The sequence below is a fragment of the Gymnodraco acuticeps genome, unplaced genomic scaffold (assembly GCF_902827175.1).
Source record: "Gymnodraco acuticeps unplaced genomic scaffold, fGymAcu1.1, whole genome shotgun sequence".
NCBI lineage: Eukaryota > Metazoa > Chordata > Actinopteri > Perciformes > Bathydraconidae > Gymnodraco > Gymnodraco acuticeps.
In genome coordinates this window covers 45,920-51,919 of record NW_022989917.1, presented here as the reverse complement: position 1 = coordinate 51,919, position 6,000 = coordinate 45,920, and positions in this window count along the sequence as shown.

The following is a 6,000-nucleotide window of genomic DNA, read 5'->3' as shown; positions in this document are numbered from 1 at the left end:
TCTGTCTCTCCTCCTCTGGTCCAGATCTGTCTCTCCTCCTCTGGTCCAGGTCTGTCTCTCCTCCTCTGGTCCAGATCTGTCTCTCCTCCTCTGGTCCAGGTCTGTCTCTCCTCCTCTGGTCCAGCCTGTCTGGATCACCTTAAGGAGACTTTGAACAAACAGATGTAAAGTTACATGCATGGGTTACAGACTTCTTTCCATGCAAACAACTTTTTATCTTCTTTTAAAAACAGGTCATAATCTTATTGTTATACTTAAGAAATGGCTGGATATCACAGTCCTTATACTGTATCAGTTTGATTGAGTATTATTGTGTAGGTCCTTTTTATTTTACTGTTACTTTGGATGAGGTTTTCATGAGTCAGTCAAATTAATTTGTTTTCATATGCCATATTCATATGTATCACACACGTAAGGGTAAGACACAAACCTATTGAACAAATGCAATGCAATGGATAAGCTTCATTTCCACTGAAGTCACAGATAACGTCATATATCATATTTAAACAAATCATTTCCTTGTCACTAAAGCATTGACTACGCTATTCATCGTCCTTAAATGCAGGAATTAAGTTACATGTTCTGTTCTACAGCCACGATGAGGCTGTTTCTCAAGTGTGAGGATAATACAATTAAAAGAGGCATTGGTAATAATATTAAAAACAACAATGTTTGGGTCGTTCGTCGGATAGGCGGTTAGCTGCAATACATAACTCCAGTTCAACAAACCATATTACAATATCTAAGGGAGCGTTATTATCTTGAAATGTGACGTTCATATTTTAAAGATACACATATTTCATTGTGAGGTTGATTTAATATACACTAAGCCTCTCTTCAACAATACGTTGACGTTAGCTAGTCTATGTTATGCTATAGTAGAGCATAGCGAATTTAAATGAACCTTAACAATGCATACAGTAACCTAAATAGCAAACTAACTATCTAACGTACAAAGATTACCTTATTTTAGCAACCTCGCACAGAAGCCTTTTGGTAGACAGTAGCATCCCACTTAATATTTTACACTCTTGGATGCTACGCATAGCATCGTTAGCACAGATGGAGCTACGATTGCTTAAATGCTACCCCAACTCTAAACATTCATTAACGTTAGCTTAATAAAAACACCAGTAACATAACATAAAGTACGCAGGGTTGACTTACCGAAGAAACTGCATTCATGGACGGTCTGTTTCAACCGCAGATAGATCCTATATTTGCAGGACGAATAGTCCACCAGGAACCAACACAACAAACACTGCCGAGTTCAAGTAGTGTTCTCCTCATGAGCTGAGCCGCTGTAGCATCACGGAGCTAACGGAGAGGAGCTAGGAGAGAGGAGCTAGGAGCAGCAGCCCCGTTGTCATGAAGGGGGAATCTAACTATATACAGAATATGTTTTTGTAGATCCAGGCTAGAAACATGTTCATTTTCTGATGTTAAGTTGGACATTTTAACAAAGGGTCTACGGGAATTGCTCCCATCTGCATCCATCGCCTACAGTTTGCAGCATTGGGCTTCACCGCACTGTCCCGGGGTTTGCCGCTTGGCTCTGATAGGCCAGAAGTCGGTTTGATTGCATTAGGGCTCGATTGCTTATCCTGTCTGAGTAGCCCGGATGAGGCTGCATCGCAATTTTTGACGTCGAATTTTACACACCGAATTTTTTTACATCGAATTTTAAACACCGAAATATTTGATGTCGAATTTTTTTCACTTGAATTTTTGGGATCTGAATTTGAACATTCGAATTTTTTTAACTTGAATTTTTACATTTTTATTTCACATAGATAAATTCGGAGCAAAAAAAATTCAGATTCATGATTTTCAAAGTAATTATTTTCAATGCTATAAATTCGGTGTCTAATAAAATTCAAATACTTCTGTCTCTTGTTTGCTTCCATAGTCTTACCTTGACTTGAAGATGAAGTCCATGCTATCCTTCTGGACAACAATCTCTATTACTTTTTTGTAAAAGTCCTCCTTATCTTCCTCTAGTTTCAAAAGTCTAGTTTGTTGTTGCGTCTACCGTCTCTGCGTAGAATAACAGTAGCAACAAGAACCTGTGGGCTCACTTGCGCCCCCTTCAGTGCGGCAGAGGTTATGGCTGCCTCCCCTGGTGCTTTTTTCATTGCCGTTGTATGATGAGACCAGCTAGCCTAAATATCATATATACGTGAAATAAGTTATTTAGAGACTATGGATGGCAAGGATAAATGTAATAAAGGGATCTACAAACATTACATTGGTGACATACAGTGAGATGGTGCAGGCATGCGCTTAGGGCCCGCTTTCCAGACAGTTTCTGTGGGGTGACGCATTCTGAGGTGAGGCAGAGCTCATCTGTGCCTCACCTCACCCCACAGTAACTGGCTTGAGCTCGCTCACAAAATAAGTGCCCGCGCTAAATTAGTGCCCGCGCTCCAGCCAGTTACTGTGGGCTTACGAGAGGCAGAGCTCGTCCCTGCCTCACTTCTCATCGCTACCCGTAGTTGTAGCGGAGCTCGGCAAATTTGCTGATTTTAACTATAAAAAGCGATTGGAATCAAACAAAAATCACATTTACAACACAGATCAGTGGAGACATTTTATTATTATTACTATTTAGTTTTTCTTTAGTTGTTTTTCCGTTACATTGGAGTATGACAGGTGAGGCTCAGCTATATATATATATATTAATTAATTTTATTAAAAAAACAATATATTTTTGAGTGGGCTGTATCTGTCGAAAACTGCTAGCTACTGTCTGCTGTATGCACCTCCCTTACGAAATGAACTATAAATGAACTATAGTATTACTATAGTATATTATAAGAGTTGTATAGTGTCCTATAGTCAGTTTGTAGTGTTCTGTAGTATTTTTCACCAGCTATTGTATTACTATAGTTTTTTCTGTAGTGCCATTTTATTAGCTATAGTAGCCCTATAATATTTCAATAGTAATACTCTGTATCTAGATCTTTGTAGTATTCCTATATTATTTTGAATAGTATAACTATAGTATAATATATAGTGTTTATGTAGTTGTTTTTTAAACACACTATAGAACACTCCTAATAGCATGATATTGTCATAGTGAATGCATATTATTACTATAGTGTTTGTAAAAGTAGTACTATAGTGTTTTTGTTGGTGTTTCCGTATTAAGACTATATTATTTTAAATAGTACTACTATAGTATAATATATAGTAATAGTATGATGTTGTCATAATGAATGCATATTATTACTATAGTGTTTGTAAAAGTATTGCACTCCTAGAATTAATGTCATTTATTTATATCAAATGAATTGAGATATATATATATATATTAGCTGTACACTTTACGAATATAATAGTTTTTTATGGACAACTTTACCATTCAATCTCGTCCAACTGATCTTGCAGCTGTCACTCCTCGGCTCTTGGTAGTTCAGGCAGTTATCAAACCTGGCAACTCCGGGGTTCCTGGCAGCTGTCAATCAAAGTCCAGTGGCTCCGCCCCAAAGTGTCAGAAACTTTTCACGCGTGCGTAGACAGACTCCGCGAGCGAGTGAGGCTGACACTCCCGCAAGGGAGCAAGAGGGCTATCTCTCTCACGAGCGAGCGCATAGCCGCCCGCGGGGGTTTAATCTGCCCGCGAGTCATTTTATGCACGTGTAAAAGCACATTTTCCGCTCGTGAGTAGCTTGTTTTACGTGCTAGAATATTGACCCAAATCTGACTCCATATATAGACTCCACTCCGGAATATTTGTGTTGGGTAATCTATGGTAGGGCTAACCCATACAGTGGTGGGGCTCAAGTCAGTATTTGCAATGTAAAATTACATACACGCTATATCGCCCCCTTGACAGTGAAACGCCACGCGTGAGGTTTAGATTATTTCCCTGTCTCAATCCAAATTGAACTGTATGAAACAAAAAGGCACATTTGTCTTGTAGTAAATAAAAAGGGCGACCTGGAGCCAATCCTGCAATTTCCCCACAGGTGAAAGAGTTGACATGCTGAAAACCCAACCCCTGCACACATTATGGTACTCTCTTGAGAAGAAAAATAAATAAATCTATTACTACACATTTAAAAAAATGAATGCCATTTTAGTTTTGTGCAACACACTCTCACTCCCTAAGCGTCCAGGAGCGACGTTTGGTCAGTGTCCGTGGCGTCCAGTTGTGACGCTCCTAGGCTCCTTCAGCGTCATAAAGGGACGCAAATAGCTTTCAACTGATTGCAATGTATTCCCATCTGCGGCGGGATTTGACGCTCATGGAAGCACGGCATTCGTTTGTGTCGGCTGCCCTTAAAGGCAATGTGAGCGTCCATTCCCATTGGATAACGGAGAATTGTACACCCGGAAGTAAATATTCCTCTTACTGTCGATTGATTTTACAGTGATATCTGCACTACTCATCGACTAAAAAACACCAGATTATCCTTGTTAATTACACAACATTGATTGGTTTAAATTGTGTGCAATGCTTTTGTATTTTTCCCCTTCGATTCGGAGAAACAAATGTTTTTTCTGAGTAAAGGATGGCAGAAGACACTACACTACCCAGAATCCCCAGCTATCGTTTGGACTACACCATGTGCTCTGTTTGACAAACCCCGTGATAGTCCTCAAGCTCTGTGATTGGAGAGTGTGCTCCGAGGGTTACGCCGATTCTCGAACAGCACTTGAAATGGGATGGAACCATGCACGGCAGACTGTCCAAAACTGGATTTGAACGGGTCCACCGCGTCCCCCCCTCCCCCACCCCACCCCCAGAACTACACATGCTGGCTATTCTGTTTCGCAACATGTTCTCTATCTATGGCACGTCTCTACTGGGAGTTGTAGTTTTAAAAGACGTTTTCGTATTTCCCATAATAAGAAGTTGCCAGTATTAAACTGTGTACATCCCTGGAGGTTTAGGGGATAGGAAACACTCAAATTTAAAACATATAATTAATAAATGGGTGAAAATTGCTTGTGCCCATAATGGGCAGCATTAATATATATACACACATGCCAGCTAAGGTCAGAAGAGCTTTATTTAACAGCTGGTCTTATGTTTGTGACCCCTGTTGTTAATTGATAACATCACATTAATTGAAAAGCCTGAAACATGCACTTGTTAAGGTTCAGAGGCAAATTTTGCAAATATGGCAGTAGCCATCGATCAGCTTAAAATAAGATATACTTTATTGATCCCAAGTTGGAACATTTGCGTTACATCAGCATGTGTAATACCACTGCACAAATATGCAGTGGTGTTTATTTGTAAATCATTTAGTATAATTACACAAATTCTGTGTTTTATATTTAACAATTCTGTGTTCTTTATTTATTGATTGTTCAATACCTGACAAGGCCGGAGATTAAATATCTACATACATCTTATAAGAGTATAATACATTATGTATAATATCAGTTAAAATAAGTGCTTCAACATAGTTAACATTGCTGGAGGTATGCACAAATATTGATAGATGTCTTGTAATGCGCTATTGAGGAACCTGCGACCCAAGTTTTTCATTCAATGCAGAACTACACCATAGTTGTGTAGGCCTATATGATATGTCAATAAACCTTAGAAAATCTTGAAAGGGATGTGCAAAATAGTCATTATATACAGTCTTTAATTAACTATTAGTAGAGAATAACGAGTAATGAATATACTTTATAGGAATCCTATTAATATCTAATAATAAAAATAATGAAATTCAATAACATGCTTTAACCACTAGGTGTCCCTTTATATCAGCTGTGCACCTTTATGGTGTAAATACAGCCTATCTACCAATTGGATCAAATATAAAAGTCAGCCGAATTAGTGTTGATACTGCAAGGAGACGTATTGTGTGAAAAGAAATGTAAGATGTTGTTTAATGGCTGATATATTTATGATCCACGTCACGTTTTCAGTTCCTCATGTTTGTCTATAAGTCTTCTCATCAGGGCTCTATAAATACAGAACTACGGCAGATATGTAATATTTAATGCAGCCGAACCGTGTATTACAATGCCGTTATG